Genomic DNA, 20019 nt, shown 5'->3' on the forward strand with positions numbered 1-20019 from the left:
CATTGAGTCAGTGATGCCATCCAACCATCTCATCCTCTGTTGTCCCCTTCTCCTCCTAACCTCAAACTTTCCCAGCATCAAGGTCTTTTCAAATGAGTCAGCTTTACGTATCAGGTGGCCAAAGCACTGGAGTTTCAGCTCCAACATCAGTCCTTCCAATGAACACCCAGGACTGATCTCCCATAGGATGGACTGGTTGTATCTCCTTGCAGTCCAAGGGACTCCCAAGAGTCTTCTCCAACATCACAGTTCAAAAGCATCAATTCTGTGCTCAGCTTTCTTTATAGTCCAACTCTCACATCCATACATGACTATTGGAAAAACCATAGCCTTGACTAGACCGACTTTTGTTGACAAAGTGATGTCTCTGCTTTTTAATATGCTATCTAGGTTGGTCATAACTTTCCTTCCAAGGAATAAGTGTCCTTTAATTTCATGGCTGCAATCACCATCTGCAGTGATCTTGGAGCCTCTAAAAATAAATTCAGCCACTGTTTCCACTGTTCCTCCATCTATTTCCCATGAAGTGATGGGACCGGATGCCATGATCTTAGTTTTCTAAATATTAAGCTTTAAGCCAACTTTTTCACTCTCCTCTTTTACTTTCATCAAGAGGCTCTACCTAGCATTACCTAGCATACCTGTTTACTGTTATTTTCTGTTTTTTTGAGGTAAATTTTACATACAGCGAAATGCCCAAATTTTAAGTGCCCCATGCAGTGAGTTTTGATAAACATACTCTAAACTCTTGTCAGGATACTGAACATTATCAACATCCTAGAAATTTCCCTGTGCCCATTCCCAGTCAGCATGTGTGTGTCATCAGTTGCTAAGTCATGTCTGACTCTGTGGGATGCCATGGACTGTAACCCACCAGGTTGCTTTGCCCATTGGATTTTCCAGGCAAGAATACTGGAGTGGATTGCCATTTCTTCCTCCAGCGGATCTTCTTGACCCACGGATCAAATCCACATCTGTGTCTTCTGCATTGGCAGGCCGATTCTTTACCACTGAGCCACCTGGGAAGCACTTCATTCACCGTCAGTTCCCACCACAATTCAACATAGGGGCAACTGGTGTTCTAAAGTTTTTCCATCTTAGATTACTTTCACCAATTTGAGAACTTCATATAAATGGAATCACATGGTATGTACTATTTTGTGTCTGTCATGTTTGCCTCTTTGTGACCCCATGGACTGTAGCCCACGAAGCCCCTCTGTTCATGGAATTTTCCAGGCAAGAATACTGGAGTGGTAGCCATTCCCTTCTCCAGGGGATCTTCCCAACCCAGGAATTGAACTCAGTTCTCTTGCATTGCAGGCAGATTCTTTACCATCTGAGCCAACAGTGTCTGGTTTCCTTCATTCAGTATGATGATTTATTTATGTTGTTTAAAGTGTTGCTTCTTTCCTTTAATTATTGAGTAGTATTCCATCTTGTGAAATGCCAGGCTGGATGAATCACAAGCTGGAATCAAGACTGAGAAATATCAACAACCTCAGGTATGCAGATGATACCACTCTAATGGCAGAGAGTGGAGAGGAACTAAAGAGCCTCTTGATGATGGTGAAAGAGGAGAGTGAAAAAGCTGACTTGAAACTCATCATTCAAAAACCTAAGATCATGGCATCCAGTCCCATCACTTCATGGCAAATAAAAGGGGGAAAAGTGGCAACAGGGGCATATTTTATTTTCTTAGGCTCCAAAATCATTGTGGACTTTGACTGAAGCCATGAAATGAAAAGATGCTTGCTCCTTGGAAGGAAAGCTATGATAAACCTAGATGGCTTATTAAAAAGCAGAGATATCACTTTGCAGACAAAGGTCCACATAGTCAAAGCTATGGTTTTTCCAGTAGTCATGTACAGATATGAGAGTCAGACCATAAAGAATGCTGAACACTGATGAATTGATGTCTTTGAATTGTGGTGCCAGAGAAGACTCTTGAGAGTCCCTTGGCAGCAAGGAACACAAGCCAGTCAATCTTAAAGGAAATCAACCTTGAATATTTATTGGAAGGGCTGATGCTGAAGCTCCAATCCTTCGGCCACCTGATGCAAAGAGCCGATTCATTGGAAAAGGCATTGATCCTGGGAATGACTGAGGGCAGAGGAGAAGGGGATGACAGGATGAGATGGTTGGATTGCATCACTGACTCAGTGAACATGAATCTGAGCAAATTCCAGGAGATAGTGAAGTTCAGGGGAGCCTGGCGTGCTGCAGTCCATGGGGTCACTAAGAGTCAGACATGACTTAGTGACTGAACAACAGCAGTATCCCATTGTCTGAATATATTTGAGTTGATTTTTATTCATTCACCAGTTTATGATCTGAGCTGTTTCCATTTTGGAGTGTTATAAATAAAACTACCATGAACACTTGTGTACAACCTTGTGTAGACATATGCTTTCATTTAGTTGGATAACTACCTAGAAAGGGAACTGCCACAAAGGAGAATTGTTTTATAAGAAACTGCCAGAATATTCTCTGAAGTGGTTGTACAATTTATGTTCCCACCAGATGTGTATGAGAATTCCTTTTCAATCCTCCTCTGCATTTGGGGTTGTCAGCCTTTATTTTTAGCCATTTAAGTGGGTATGAAGTGGTAATTCATTGTGATTTTAATTATGATCTCCTTGATGACTAATTATGTTGCGTGTGATGTCTTTATGTGCTTACTGGCCACTTCTGTATCTTACTTTGTAAAGTGTTGGTTCAATAACTTGCTCACATTTATGGGTAGTTTGTCTCTTTATTACTTACTTGTAGGTTTTTTTTAAAGCCCCTTTGAGGTATATTTGGCAAATAATAACCTGGAAATGTTCAAACTGCACTATCTGATAAGGTTTGACATATATATATATATATATATATATATATATATATATATATATGTATTCATGAAACCATCTCTACAATCAAGGTAATAAAGATATCTATTACTCTCAAAGATTCCTCACGTCCCTTTGTAGTCCTTTTTGTCTTTCTCTTCTTGCTTCACTTGTCCTAAGCAACCACTGATCTGCTTTCTGTCACTGTAAGGTAGTTTGCATTTTCTAGAGTTTTATGTAAATGGAATTGTATAATAAATGGTACCCATGTCCAAGGTAAGGAGCAGCAGCTGTGCTTTGCTGGAGCAGCCGTGAAGAGATACCCTGCATCCAAGGTAAGAGAAACCCAAGTAAGACGGTAGGCACTGAGAGAGGGCATCAGAGGACAGACAGACTGAAACCACAATCAGACAGCTAGCCAATCTGATCACATGGACCACAGCCTTGTCTAACTCAATGAAACTAAGCCATGCCCTGTGGGGCCACCCAAGATGGGTGGGTCATGGTGGAGAGGTCTGATAGAATGTGGTCCAGTGGAGAAGGGAATGGCAAACCACTGAAGTGTTCTTGCCTTGAGAACCCCATGAACAGTATGAAAAGGCAAAAGATAGGACACTGAAAGATGAACTCCCCAGGTCGGTAGGTGCCCAATATGCTACTGGAGATCAGTGGAGAAATAACTCCAAAAAGAATGAAGGGATGGAGCCAAAGTAAAAACAACACCCAGTTGTGGATGGGACTGGTGATAGAAACAAGGTTTGATGTGGTAAAGAGCAATATTGCATAGGAACCTGGAATGTTAGGTCCATGAATCAAGGCAAATTGGAAGTGGTCAAACAGGAGATGGCAAGAGTGAACATCGACATTCTAGGAATCAGCAAACTAAAATGGACTGGAATGGGTGAATTTAACTCAGATGAGCATTATATCTACTACTGTGAGCAGGAATCCCTTGGAAGAAATGGAGTAGCCATCAGTCAACAAAAGAGTCCGAAATGCAGTACTTGGATGCAATCTCAAAAACGACAGAATGATCTCTGTTCCTTTCCAAGGCAAACCATTCAGTGTCACAGTAATCCAAGTCTATGCTCCAACCAGTAATGCTGAAGAAGCTGAAGTTGAATAGTTCTCTGAAGACCTACAAGACCTTCCAGAACTAACACCCAAAAAGATGTCCTTTTCATTATAGGGGACTGGAATGCAAAAGTAGGAAGTCAAGAAACACCTGGAGTAACAGGCAAATTTGGGCTTGGAATGCAGAATGAAGCAGGGTAAAGGCTAATAGAGTTCTGTCAAGAGAACGCACTGGTCATAGCAAACACCGGTTTCCAACAACACAAGGGAATACTCTACGCATGGACATCACCAGATGGTCAACACCGAAATCAGATTGATGATACTCTTTGCAGCCAAAGATGGAGAAGATCTATACAGTCAGCAAAAACAAGACTGGGAGCTGACTGTGGCTCAGATCGTGAACTCCTTATTGCAAAATTCAGATTGAAATTGAAGAAAGTGGAGAAAACCACTAGACTATGCAGGTATGACCTAAATCAAATCACTTATGACTATACAGTGGAAGTGAGAAATAGATTTACGGGACTAGATCTGATAAACAGAGTGCCTGATGAACTATGGATGGAGGTTCGTGACATTGTACAGGAGACAGGGATCAAGACCATACCCATGGAAAAGAAATGCAAAAAGCAAAACGGCTGTTTGGGGAGGCCTTACAAACAGCTGTGAAAAGAAGAGAAGCAAAAGCAAAGGAGAAAAGAAAGATATACCCATTTGAATGCAGAGTTCCAAAGAATAGCAAGGAGAATAAGAAAGCCTTCCTCCTCAATCAGTGCAAAGAAATAGAGGAAAAGAACAGAATGGGAAAGACTAGAGATCTCTTCAAGAAAATTAGAGATACCAAGGGAATGTTTCATGCAAAGATGGGCTCAATAAAGGAGAGAAATGGTAGGGACATAAAAGAAGCAGAAGATATTAAGAAGAGGAGGCAAGAATACACAGAGTTCAGTTCAGTTCAGTCGTTCAGTCGTGTCCGACTCTTGGCGACCCCATGAATCTCGGCATGCAAAGCCTCCCTGTCCATCACCAACTCCCGGAGTTCACTCAGACTCACGTCCATCGAGTCAGTGATGCCATCCAGCCATCTCATCCTCTGTCATCCCCTTCTCCTCCTGCCCCAATCCCTCCCAGCATCAGAGTCTTTTCCAATGAGTCAATTCTCCACATGAGGTGGCCAAAGTACTAGAGTTTCAGCTTTAGCATCATTCCTTCCAAAGAAATCCCAGGACTGATCTTCAGAATGGACTGATTGGATCTCTTTGCAGTCCAAGGGACTCCCAAGAGTCTTCTCCAACACCACAGTTCAAAAGCATCAATTCTTCAGCACTAAGCCTTCTTCACAATCCAACTCTCACATCCATACATGACCACAGGAAAAACCATAGCCTTGACTAGACGGACCTTAGTCGGCAAAGTAATGTCTCTGCTTTCGAATATGCTGTCTAGGTTGGTCATAACTTTTCTTCCAAGGAGTAAGTGTCTTTTAATTTCATGGCTGCAATCACCATCTGCAGTGATTTTGGGTACAAAAAAGATCTTCATGACCCAGATAATCATGATGGTGTGATTACTCACCTAGAGCCAGACATCCTGGAATGTGAAGTCAAGTTGGCCATAGGAAGCATCACAACGAACAAAGCTAGTGGAGGTGATGGAATTCCAGTTGAACTATTTCAAATCCTGAAAGATGATGCTGTGAAAGTGCTGCACTCAATATGCCAGCAAATTTGGAAAACTCAGCAGTGGCCACAGGACTGGAAAAGGTCAGTTTTCATTCCAATCCCAAAGAAAGGTAATTCCAAAGGATGCTCAAACTACTGCACAGTTGCACTCATCTCACATGCTACTAAAGTGATGCTTAAAATTCTCCAAGCCAGGCTTCAGCAATATGTGAACTGTGAAATTCCAGATGTTCACGCTGGTTTTAGAAAAAGCAGGGAACAAGAGATCAAATTGCCAATATCTGCTGGACCATTGAAAAAGCAAGAGAGTTCCAGAAAAACATCTATTTCTGCTTTATTGACTATGCCAAAGCCTTTGACTGTGTGGATCACAATAAACTGTGGAAAATTCTGAAAGAGATGGGAATACCAGTCCACCTGATCTGCCTCTTGAGAAACCTGTTTGCAGGTCAGGAAGCAACAGTTAGAACTGGACATGGAACAACAGACTGGTTCCAAATAGGAAAAGGAGTATGTCAAGGCTGTATATTGTCACCCTGCTTATTTAACTTATGTGCGGAGTACATCATGAGAAACACTGGACTGGAAGAAGCACAAGCTGGAATCAAGATTGCCAGGAGAAATATCAATAACCTCAGATATGCAGATGACACCACCCTTATGGCAGAAAGTGAAGAAGAACTAAAGGGCCTCTTGATGAAAGTGAAAGAGGAGAGTGAAAAAGTTAGCTTATAGCTCAACATTCAGAAAACGAAGATCATGGCATCCAGTCCCATCACTTCATGGCAAATGGATGGGAAAATAGTGGAAGCAGTGGCTGACTTTATTTTTCTGGGCTCCAAGATCACTGCAGATGGTGATTGCAGCCATGAAATTAAAGGACACTTATTCCTTGGAAGGAAAGTTATGACCAACCTAGATAGCATATTAAAAAGCAGAGACATTACTTTGCTATCAAAGGTCCGTCTAGTCAATGCTATGGTTTTTCCAGTGGTCACGTATGGATGTGAGAGTTGGACTACAAAGAAAGCTGAGCACAGAATTGATGCTTTTGAACTGCGATGTTGGAAAAGACTCTTGGGAGTCCCTTGGACTGCAAGGAGATCCAACCAGTCCATCCTAAAGGAAATCAGTCCTGAGTGTTCATCGGAGGGACTGACATTGAAGCTGAAACTCCAATACTTTGGCCACCTGATGCAAAGAGCTGACTCATTTGAAAAGACCCTGATGCTGGGATAGATTGAAGGCGAGAGGAGTAGGGGATGACAGAGGATGAGATGGTTGGATGGCATCACTGAGTCAATGGACATGAGTTTGAGTAAACTCTTGGAGTTGGTAATGGACAGGAAGGCCTGGCAAGCTGCAGTCCATGGGGTCGCAAAGAGTTGGACATGACTGAGCGACTGAACTGAACTGAACTGAACCCAAAGCCTACACATTTCTAATGCAGCGACTGCCTTGGGTCAGGCTTTCAAGTGTAAGGAGGTGTAATGGGGCTCTTGGCTTGGAAACAGCCAACTTGTGTCTGGTTAAGAGACTCCAGGCTTCTTGAGGGCAGAATATGAGTGTAGGGTGGGGCCTGTTATTAGGGTCCTCTTTCCAGCACCCCACCCCTTACAATTGGGACAGTTACCGATGGAGGCCACTTTGCTCTGGAGGGCCAGTGGGTGTACCTGTTGCTTTTGGAGGCTCCAAGCCTTGCCACCTCAAGCTCTCCTAAGCAGGTCCCCTGGCAGCAACACTGACTGACACCTCAAATGCTCTCCCGATCCAGCTATTGGCCCTGCACAGAGACCCCAAGGCCTTTGTCCTCATTCGCCTGGGCTCTCCTGGGGCACTGGGAAGTACACGGTGGCCTTAGCACAGAGGACCTGGGACATCCCTGGACTGTGCATCCCTGAGGCTCCAACCAGGGCTCCAAGGTAGCCTCTGGAGTGTGCTCCACATCCCACAGGCAGTGACCCCAGAATTTGAAAAAGTGGGCAGGCGACCTGACCCCAGAATTACCACAGGCAACCTGGGCAGGGGCTGGATCTCTTCCTCAACAGGCAGTGGGGGCTGAAGGTGAAATAAGTCACAGGAGCCCCAGGTGAGAAAGAAGGCAAGGTGCGGGGCTGGGATGTTGTCTGCCTGCACCAGACCCCTGATGCTGGGTCACAGGATAGGCCCAAATTCCCTGCACAGACCCAGAGAGGAGCAGTGGCTGAGGGGTCAGGTGAGCTGGAGCCCCAGGTGAGGAAGAAGGTGCACATGAAGTAGAAGCTGCAGAGAAAGGGCCCACAGGTGAGGCAGGAGGTACAGGTGAGGCAGGGGGTACAGAGTCCCTTGGGTCCTGCCACTGCCTGGACACGAAGGGCTTCCCCGGTGGTCCCAGGAAGTCCTGGCTGGGAGCCAGAGGGTCTCCCCGAGGCAGGAGACCAGCAGGGTGAAGAGGGGGAGAGACCAGCCCCCAAGGAGGGGCTCAAGTCCATTTCATAAGAGCCTGGAAATGAGGATGGGGCTGTGGAGATGACCCCCCCCCCCGCCAGGGTTCTTGTCGGGTCAATGGGCTCAGCAGGTCTGAGTTCCCCCGCTGTGGTCCTGGGTCCTCAGCTCAGCATGTGCTTCCTCAGTGAAGATTTAGGCCAAGTTCTGCTTAGTCTCCTGGAGATGTGTGTGTGTTCTTCTCTGAGCAGCGCCCCCCCCTCCACCGTGGTGCAGAGACACCCCAACCCACTCCCAGGAACCAGTGGGAAGGAGGGGATGGATGAGAGCTGAGTGACAGAGACTTGAGGGCAGGGACTGTGGCTGGTTGGGTCCCCAGAAACCTTGGGGAGCCCCCAGGAATAAGTGGGTTAGATGTGGGGGGAGGGCAGGGTCAGCAGGTAGGACACCAGGCTCTGGGATCACTGGCAGCTCCGTGGGGACCACTCCCTCCCAGCCTTTTCCTGGTTGGGGGAGAATTTGAAAAGAGGAACGTGCACTTTCCCTCCACTGGCTCTTCTTTTTCCTTTGCCTGTTCAGTGGGACCACCCCTTCCCTACCCCAGGGCCCATCCTCCGCACCCCCCCACCCCCACCCCCTGTACCCACTGGCTCCTTTGCCTAGGGCCGGTAGGCAAGGTTCAAAAGCAGATAATCTAGAAACACTTCCCCAGGCCTGGCAGAGGGACCCACACCTCCTGGCTGATGGGGCCCCCAGAGTTGTGCACCTGACATTCCCCCCTGGGCAGGACGTGGCCCTGCACCGGGAGCTGGCTCTGCTATCAGATTTTCCCCATTTGGGGGTGCATCTCTTCTCAAGGATACCATTCTGCTCCAGAGCCTATCTCCTCCTCCTTGAGCTGGGGCAGGGCCTGTCTCCAGATTCTGAGCCTGCTACCCCTGGGCTTGGTTGGGAGTCCTTCCCATGAGTACTTGGCCCGGTAATACCTCAGGTGCCCTGTTTCTTCCCCAGCTACCCACCTGGGCTCAAACTCACGGCTCCCATTCTCACAATAGAAAGCCATATCTCCCTATCCCCCAGCACCTGGTCCCTATCACAAAGATGGAAGATTAGCCCTTAGGTTGCTTCCCTATGCCAGAGTGTGTATGACTGGGACCAATTTCTCTCATCACAGCTGCAAGCCAGCCCAGATTACCACTGAGAACCCTGTGACCTGGGGCTCTGTCCCAGGACACATTGTGCTGCTGAGGACTGGATACTGACCCTGTCCCTGAGGCCAGATCCAAGTGTCCTACTGCAAGCCCACCTGGGCCTTTTAATAGGGTGATCCCCTCTCTGTATGCCCACCACACTGTGCTTCTGTGCATTGCTCATCACAGTGCCTTCCTTGGCATTCCCACAAGGCAGCCTGAGAGCCATGATCCCATTTGGTCAAATAAGGGATGGCAGAAACCCGGTACTAATGGCCCTGCACCACTACTTAAGTGCTGAAGGATTTAGAGCCTGGGAGAAGAGTCAGCCCCACACCCAAGAGCTTGCATCTCTGAGCACTGACTGACAGGCCATGGGCTGACCCTTGGGCCCACACTCACTGTTTGAGTCCTCAGAGGAGCCCTGGGGAAGGTGGGCACTGTTAGGACCATTCTGCTCCTGTTGAGGACAGGAGGGTTTAGAGACTTGTCCAAAGTGCCCCAGCTTCTCCTCGGAGGCACAAGGATTCCAGGCCAGGGCCACATATCGCATGGCCCAGGCCCTGGAAACACAGCCACAGGACTGGCTGGAGGCATGTGGCTCGAAGTAACAATCCAGAAATGCAGTTGAGGGCTGTGAGGCACATTGTTAGTGGTGATAAGAGGGTGGTGTCCCTGGCCTTCTGCTCCTGCCTGCTCCCAGGCAAGGCCCTGTTGTGGCCAGCCACATGCCTCCAGCCAGTCTTGCTGCTGCCTCTTCTGGGGCAGGTGTTGACGTGTCTCTCCAGAATCCCCTGGGCTCTCACCCTCCCATCCTCAGAACCCTGTTGTTTGTCTCCCTGTGCTCTGTGCACATGGCTTGGATGGATCTCAGGCAGGCTGAGCTTGTTTCACACAAGAATGCCCCATGCAACTGTGAGGACAAGCAAGGAAGGCCAGGTGCTGCAGAATATGGAAAATGGGAAGGAAAAAGAGCAGCAGAGGGCTCAGGTGGAGCTGAGACAGGCATTCAGTTCACCTACCTGAGCCCCTGCTCTGGACAGCACAGTGCATGTCAGCTGGGGGCCTCTAGATATGGGCTGCGACCCCGATCCTGACCTTGAGGGTCCTGTGGCCTCCCTGGCTTGCTATCTCAGGCTGAAGCTGCCCTCAGGCCGCAGGATGTAGTGACCAGTGCCTGGGCTCTGTGGGGGCCCAGGGTGAGGTGATGCAGGTATGCCCTGCACAGCAGGCAGGGAAGACTTGAGACCCCACCTGCACCCCACCCATCTCGGGAGTCAGGCTCCACAGTAGAGGCCAACGAAGGGGCCAAGAAGGGGCCTGGCATAGTCTTGTAGTTGGAGGGGGCCTGGGACCAGTGGGGATGGGGTAGGGTGAAGCTCTGCAAGAAGGCAGTGGAGGTGGGGGAGGGGGTGAGAGTTCCCCCTGCTGGGCTGAGCTTGACTGAGGGGATGCTTCTGACCACAACATCCTGGGTCCTGTGGGGCCCTTCCCAGGGCAGGACTGGTCCTGGGGGGAGGCCTGGGGAAGGCTCCGACTGACAGCAGGGCCTCAGGGTGAACAGGGCCTAAACACTGCCCACACGTGCCTTCCAGACCCCATGACCCTGCCATGCTATGGGTGGCTGCCCTCAGCTGCAGCACCCATGTGGTTTGAAATAAGTTGCTCCTGTCCCCCTCAGCGGTACTTGATGTTCCTAGAACTGTGCCTCCTGGACCCAGAGCCAAGCACATACCCTGTCCCTGGAGGCCCTCAGCATTGTTGGGCACAGCCTCCGGGGCACTTCCCGCCCCCACCACTCAAGCTTCTCATGTGCATCTCCGTGGCTCATGACAATTCTTCCATCTCCTAGGTCTCCAAGGGGTGCATCTCTAAGCTGGGTACAGGGCTCAGGGGTGCAGGAGGGCAGGGTCTATCCCTAAGGTCACAGAGAAGAGAGCTAGGCCCAGGGGCATCCTCCAGGCAGCCCTTGTCACTCCTTGGAAGGGCCCTCCATCCTTCCCCATATAGACCACATTCCTCTTTCTCTACTTCTTTCTCTCCACCCTGTGGGACACACCCCTTCCTCCAGGATCCTTGCTCTGCAAGCAGGACCCAATCCTGTCCCTTCACCCACACTCTCTGCCTTTGCTGTAGCCTCAGATGCAGTGACTCCCACCCACGACTCATGACCTGGGGCTGGGGTGGGGCAAGGAAGGAGATACTACAGAGGGAAGGCAGAGGGCTTGAACTGTATTTCCCAGCACAATCACTAAGAAAATAACTCAAAAATATAGTGAAAGAGACGAGAAGCTCAGGTGACCAGGTGCTTGGTGAGTGTACTGCCCCATGTGAGCAGTGCGTCTTAATCACCACTCTGGAAAGAGAAATTAAGGAAACAATTCCATTCACTATTGCAACGAAAAGAATAAAATACTTAAGAATAAATCTACCTAAAGAAACAAGAGACCTATACATAGAAAACTATAAAACACTGATGAAAGAAAGAAAAAATGACACAAATAGATGGAGAAATATACCATGGCCATGGATTAGAAGAATATAGTGAAAATGAGTAGACAACCTAAAGCAATCTATAGATTCTATGCAATCCCTATCAAGCTACCAATGGTATTTTTCACAGAACTAGAGCAAATAATTTTACAATTTGTATGGAAATTTAAAAAAAAAAAAAACCTTGAATAGCCAAAGCAATCTTGAGAAAGAAGAATGGAACTGGAGGAATCAACCTGCCTGACTTCAGACTATACTACAAAGCTACAGCATCAAGACAGTATGGTACTGGCACAAAGACAGAAATGTAGATCAATGGAACAAATTAGAAAGCCCAGAGATAAATCCATGCACCTATGGACACCTTATCTTTGACAAAGGAGGCAAGAATATACAATGGAGAAAAGACAATCTCTTTAACAAGTGGTGTTGGGAAAACTTGGTCAACCACTTGTAACAGAACGAAACTCGAACACTTTCTAACACCATACACAAAAATAAACTCAAAATGGATTAAAGATCTAAGTGTGAGACCAGAACCTATAAAACTCCTAGAGGAAAACATAAGCAAAACACTCTCTGACATAAATCACAGCAGGATCCTCTATGACCCACCTCCCGGAGTAATGGAAATAAAAGCAAAAATAAACAAATGGGACCTAATTAAACTTAAAAGCTTTTGCACAACAAAGGAAACTATAAGCAAGGTGAAGAGACAGCCTTCAGAATGGGAGAAAATAATAGCAAATGAAGCAACTGACAAAGAATTAGTCTCAAAAAAATACAAGCAACTCCTGCAGCTCAATTCCAGAAAAACAAAAGACCCAATCAAAAAATGGGCCAAAGAACTAAACAGACATTTCTCCAAAGAAGACATACAGATGGCTAACAAATACATGAAAAGATGCTCAACATCACTCATTATCAGAGAAATGCAAATCAAAACCATAATGAGGAGCATTTCACACCAGTCAGAATGGCTGCTATCCAAAAGTCTCAGTTCAATTCAGTTCAGTTGTTTAGTCGTGTCCGACTCTTTGCGACCCCATGAATTGCAGCACGCCAGGCCTCCTTGTCCATCACCAACTCCCAGAGTTCACTCAAACTCACGTCCATCGAGTCGGTGATGCCATCCAGCCATCTCATCCTCTGTTGTCCCCTTCTCCTCCTGCCCCAATCCCTCCCAGCATCAGAGTCTTTTCCAATGAGTCAACTCTTCGCATGAGGTGGCTAAAGTACTGGAGTTTAAGGTTTAACATCATTCCTTCCAAAGAACACCTAGGACTGGTCTCCTTTTAAATGGACTGGTTGGATCTCCTTGCAGTCCAAGGAACTCTCATGGGTCTTCTCCAACATCACAGTTCAAAAGCATCACTTCTTCGGCACTCAGCTTTCTTCACAGTCCAACTCTCACATCCATACATGACTAGTGGAAAAACCATAGCCTTGGGGACGGTCCTAAGATGGTGGAGGAATAGGATGGGGAGACCACTTTTTCCCTCACAAATTCATCAAAAGAACATTTCAGTGCTGAGTAAATTTAACAAAACAACTTCTGAATGCTGGCAGAGGACATCAGGCACCCAGAAAAGCAGATCATTGTCTTCACAAACAAGCAGGAAAAAATATAAAAGATGAAAAAAGAGACAAAAGAGGTAGGGAGGGATCTCCGTCCCATGAAGGGAGTCTTAAAAAGAGAGGTTTCCAAACACCAGGAAACACTCTCACTGCCGCGTCTGTGGCGAGCCTTGGAAGCACAGAGGGCGACATAACAAGGAGGAAAAATAAATCAATAATTAAAATCAACAGATTACGAGCCCAATGGTAGCTCCTCCAGTGGAGAAGCAGCGCAGACACCTGCATCCACCACTAGCAAGCGGGGGCTGGGCAGGGAGGCGCGGGCTGCAATGCTTTTTAAGAACCAGGCCAGAATGCCCCAAGCGTAACCAGAGCGAACTAACTTGGGCTAGCAAACCAGACTGTGGAATAGCTACCACGCGAAAAGCTCTAACATGAGACACCGCCAGGTCCACACACAGAAGAAAGGACGGAACAGAATTAGCCAGCCGCAGACCATCTCCCTCCGGTGACAGGCAGCCAGAGCCAGAAGGGCTGGAAGGGGGTAATCACAGCCCCAGAGAGACATTAAGTACCAAACTGCAAACAGGCTTCTTTGCTAACTAAGACTTCTTGGGGTTCTGGACAGTCACCATCCGCCGGAGAAGGGGTGCCAGTTGTACTCCCAGAAAACTGAGCAGCAGGGATGGGAAAGGTGATAAGTCGCAGTGACTGTACTCGCCAAACACCTGAGCTACTCGGACCTGGGAAGGGCACAAAACTCAGGCCCAACCGAGTCTGTGCCTCTGAGGACTACCTGAGTGCCTGAGCCTGAGCGGCTTAGACCGGGGAGGTGCATGCAGCCCAGGGCTGGCCTCAGACGGTTCCCGGCAGAGCAACCTAGAGCCTGAGCGGTGTGCGCCATGAGCAGGGGCAGGTCCAACGTGGCTGAGATACTGCGAGCACATGCCATTGTTATTTGTTTGCAGCGTCCCTCCCTCCCCACAGTGTGACTGAACAAATGAGACTAAAAAAAGTGTCCACCACCGCCCCCTGGTGTCAGGGCGAAAATCAGACACCGAAGAGACCAGCAAACAGAAGAAGCTAAAACAGAGGGAACTGCCTTGGAAGTGACAGGTGCAATAGATTAAAACCCTGTCGTTAGTACCGACTACATAGGAAGGGGCCTATAGATCTTGAGAAATATAAGCGGGACCAAGGAACTATCCGAAAATGAACTGACCCCACACTGCCCACAACAAAACCAGAGAAAGTCCCAGATAAATCTTTACTATTTTTACGATCATTCTTCTTTTTTTCCTTCTTTTTTTTTAACATTTTTTAATTTTTAAGTCCTCTATTTCTCCTTTAATTTTTATTTTTATAACCTATTACTTTAAAAAAAAAGACCCTATTTTTAAAGCAAACACCATGTATATATTTTTGTGGTTGTTGTTGTTTTTAATAATTCTTGTGACTTTGTTTTTCTTCTTCTTTTTTTCTTTAACATTTTATTTTAAAAAATCCAACCTCTTCTCTAGATTTTTAATCTTTGCTTTTTGGTATTTGTTGTCAATTTTGTACCTTTAAAAACCCATTCTTCAGTACCCATTTTTACTTGAGAGCAAGATTACTGGCTTGACTACTCTCTCCTCCTTTGGACTCTTTTTCTCCACCAGGTTGCCTCTGTCTTCTCCCTCCCCCTTCTCTTCTCTACCCAACTCTGTGAATCTCTGTGTTCCAGACAGTGGAGAACACTTAGGGAACTGGTTACTGACTGGATCTGTTTCTCTCCTTTTCATTTCCCTCTTTTATCCTCCTGGCTACCTCTGTCTCCTTCCTCCCTCTCCTCTTCTTTGTATAACTCCGTGAACATCTCTGAGCGGTTCAGACTGTGGAGTGCACTTAAGGAAGTGGTTACTGGCTAGCTTGCTCTCTCCTCTTTTGATCCAACCTCATCTCATTCCAGTCACCTCCAACTACCCCCTCCCTCTTCTCTTCTCCACCCAACTCTGTGAACCTCTCTGGGTGTCCCTCACTGTGGAGAAACTTTTCATCTTTAACCTAGATGTTTTATCATTGGTGCTGCATAGATGGAGAAGTCTTGAGGCTACTGTAAAAATAAGACTGAAAACCAGAAGCAGGAGGCTTAAGTCCAAATCCTGAGAACATCAGAGAACTCCTGACTCCAGGTAACATTAATTGATAGGAGCTCATCAAACGCCTCCATACCTACACTGAAACCAAGCACCACCCAAAGGTCAAAAAGTTCCAGAGCAAGTCATATCATGCAAATTCTTCAGCAACACAGAAACACACCCCTGAGCTTCAATATACAGGCAGGTCAAGTTACTCCAAAACCATTGACATCTCATAACTCATTACTGGTCACTTCATTGCACTCCAGAGAGAAGAAATCCAGCTCCACCCACCAGAACTCCGACACAAGCTTCCCTAACCAAGAAACCTTGACAAGCCACTGATACAACCCCACCCACAGCGAGGAAACTCCATAATAAAGAGAACTCCACAAATTACCAGAATACAGAAAGGCCACCCCAAACGCAGCAATATAACCAAGATGAAGAGACAGAGGAATACCCAGCAGGTAAAGGAACAGGAGAAATGCCCACCAAACAAAACAAAAGGGGAAGAGATAGGGAAACTACCTGATAAAGAATTCTGAATATTGATAGTGAAAATGATCCAAAATCTTGAAATCAAAATGGAATCACAGATAAATAGCCTGGAGACAAAGATTGAGAAGATGCAAGAAAGGTTTAACAAGGACCTAGAAGAAATAAAAAAGAGTCAATATATAATGAATAGTGCAATAAATGAGATCAGAAACACTCTGGAGGCAACAAATAGTAGAATATTGGAGGCAGAAGATAGGATTAGTGAAATAGAAGATAGAATGGTAGAAACAAATGAATCAGAGAGGAAAAAAGAAAAAGAAAGAATTAAAAGAAATGAGGACAATCTCAGAGACCTCCAGGACAATATGAAATGCTCCAACATTCGAATTATAGGAGTCCCAGAAGAAGAAGACAGAAAGAAAGACCATGAGAAAATACTTGAGGAGATAATAGTTGAAAACTTCCCTAAAATGGGGAAGGAAATAGCCACCCAAGCCCAAGAAACCTAGAGAGTCCCAAACAGGATAAACCCAAGGCAAAACACCCCAAAACACATAGTAATCAAATTAACAAAGACCAAACACAAAGAACAAATATTAAAAGCAGCAAGGGAAAAACAACAAATAACACACAAGGGGATTCCCATAAGGATAACAGCTGATCTTTCAATAGAAACTCTTCAGGCCAGGAGGAAATGGCAAGACATACTTAAAGTGATGAAAGAAAATGACCTACAGCCCAGATTACTGTACCCAGCAAGGATCTCATTCAAATATGAAGGAGAAATAAAAAGCTTTACAGACAAGCAAAAGCTGAGAGAATTCAGCACCACCAAACCAACTCTCCAACAAACGCTAAAGAATATTCTCTAGACAGGAAACACAAAAACGGTGTATAAACCCGAACCCAAAACAATAAAGTAAATGGCAATGGGATCATACTTATCAATAATTCCCTTAAATGTAAATGGGTTGAATGGCCCTACCAAAAGATAAAGACTGGCTGAATGGGTACAAAAACAAGACCCCTATATGTTGTCTACAAGAGACCCACCTCAAAACAAGGGACACATACAGACTGAAAGTGAAGGGCTGGAAAAAGATATTCCCTGCAAATAGAGACCAAAAGAAAGCAGGAGTAGCAATACTCATATCAGATAAAATAGACTTTATTTTTTTTTTGAGAGAAATGTAAATTTGCTTTATATTAATTAGGTTTACATGACAATGGAATGCTTATTTGTTTTAGTTTCACTTGTAGCCAAGCAATTTATGTTCCATTTATGTCTAATATATATTTTAGTAAATTACGTTTGTGGAATGTTTTTTTTTTTTAATTTTTAGTTTTTTATTTTTTAAATTTTAAAATCTTTAATTCTTACATGCATTCCCAAACATGAACCCCCCCTCCCACCTCCCTCCCCATAACATCTTTCTGGGTCATCCCCATGCACCAGCCCCAAGCATGCTGCATCCTGCGTCAGACATAGACTGGCGATTCAATTCACATGATAGTATACATGTTAGAATGTCATTCTCCCAAATCATCCCACCCTCTCCCTCTCCCTCTGAGTCCAAAAGTCCGTTATACACATCTGTGTCTCTTTCCCTGTCTTGCATACAGGGTCGTCATTGCCATCTTCCTAAATTCCATATATATGTGTTAGTATACTGTACTGGTGTTTTTCTTTCTGGCTTACTTCACTCTGTATAATCGGCTCCAGATTCATCCATCTCATCAGAACTGATTCAAATGAATTCTTTTTAACAGCTGAGTAATACTCCATTGTGTATATGTACCACAGCTTAAGGCTGTGAAAAGAGACAAAGAAGGCCACTACATAATGATCAAAGGATCAATCCAAGAAGAAGATATAACAATTATAAATATATATGCACCCAACATAGGAGCACCGGAATATGTAAGACAAATGCTAACAAGTATGAAAGGGGAAATTAACAATAACACAGTAACAGTGGGAGACTTTAATACCCCACTCACACCTATGGACAGATCAACTAAACAGAAAATTAACAAAGAAACACAAACTTTAAATGATACAATAGACCAGTTAGACCTAATTGATATCTATAGGACATTTCAACCCAAAACAATGAATTTCACTTTTTTCTCAAGTGCTCACGGAACCTACTCCAGGATAGATCATATCCTGGGCCATAAATATAGCCTTGATAAATTCAAAAAACTGAAATCATTCCAAGCATCTTTTCTGACCATAATGCATTAAGATTAGATCTCAATTACAGGAGAAAAACTATTAAAAGCTCCAACATATGGAGGCTGAGCAACACACTTCTGAATAACCAACAAATCACAGGAGAAATCAAAAAAGAAATCAAAATATGCATAGAAACAAATAAAAATGAAAACACAACAACCCAAAACCTGTGGGATACTATAAAAGCAGTGCTAAGGGGAAAATTCATAGCAATACAGGCATACCTCAAGAAACAAGAAAAAAGTCAAATAAATAACCTAACTCTACACCTAAAGCAACTAGAAAAGGAAGAAATGGAGAACCCCAGGGTTAGCAGAGGGAAAGAAATCCTAAAAATTAGGGCAGAAATAAATGCAAAAGAAACAAAAGTGACCATAGCAAAAATCAACAAAGCCAAAAGCTGGTTCTTTGAAAGGCTAAATAAAATTGACAAACCATTACCCAGACTCATCAAGAAACAAAGGGAGAAAAATCAAATCAATAAAATTAGAAATGAAAATGGAGAGATCACAACAGACAACACAGAAATACAAAGGATCCTAAGAGACTACTATCAGCAACTATATGCCAATAAAATGGACAACGTGGAAGAAATGGACAAATTCTTAGACAAGTACAATTTGCAAAACTGAACCAGGAAGAAATAGAAAATCTTAACAGACCCATCACTAGCACGGAAATTGAAACTGTAATCAGAAATCTTCCAGCAAACAAAAGCCCAGGTCCAGACAGCTTCACAGCTGAATTCTACCAAAAATTTAGAGAAGAGCTAACACCTATCGTACTCAAACTCTTCCAGAAAATTGAAGAGGAAGGTAAACTTCCAAACTCATTCTATGAGGCCACCATCACCCTAATACCAAAACCTGACAAAGATGTCACACACACACACACACACACACAAAAGAAAATTACAGGCCAATATCACTGATGAACGTAGATGCAAAAATCCTTAACAAAATTCTAGCAATCAGAATTCAAAACACATTAAAAAGATCATACACCATGACCAAGTGGGCTTTATCCCAGGGATGCAAGGATTCTTCAACATCCACAAATTAATCAATGTATCACACTACATTAACAAATTAAAAAATAAAAGCCATATGATTATCTCAATAGATGCAGAGAAAGCCTTTGACAAAATTCAACATCCATTTATGATAAAAACTCTCCAGAAAGCAGGAATAGAAGGAACATACCTCAACATAATAAAAGCTATATATGACAACCCCACAGCAAACATTATCCTCAATGGAGAAAAATCAAAAGCATTTCACCTAAAGTCAGGAACAAGACAAGGGTGCCCACTTTCACCGCTACTATTCAACATAGTTCTGGAAGTTTTGGCCACAGCAATCAGAGCAGAAAAAGAAATAAAAGGAATCAAAATTGGAAAAGAAGAAGTAAAACTCTCACTGCTTGCCGATGACATGATCCTCTACATAGAAAACCCTAAAGACTCCACCAGAAAACTACTAGAACTAATCAATGAATATAGTAAAGTTTCAGGATATAAAATCAACACCCAGAAATCGCTTGCATTCCTATACACTAATAATGAGAAAGTAGTTAAGGAAAAAGAAGTTAAGGAAACAACTCCATTCACCATTGCAACGAAAAGAATAAAATACTTAGGAATATATCTACCTAAAGAAACTACATACTTATATATAGAAAACTATAAAACACTGGTGAAAGAAATCAGAGGACACTAATAGGTGGAGAAATATACCATGTTCATGGATCGGAAGAATTAATATAGTGAGAATGAGTATACTACCCAGAGCATCTATAGTTTCAATGCAATCCCTATCAAGCTACCAGTGGTATTTTTCACAGAGCTAGAACAAATAATTTCACAATTTGTATGGAAATACAAAAAAC

Source organism: Ovis aries, chromosome X, assembly GCF_016772045.2.
Source record: "Ovis aries strain OAR_USU_Benz2616 breed Rambouillet chromosome X, ARS-UI_Ramb_v3.0, whole genome shotgun sequence".
Taxonomy (NCBI): Eukaryota; Metazoa; Chordata; class Mammalia; order Artiodactyla; family Bovidae; genus Ovis; species Ovis aries.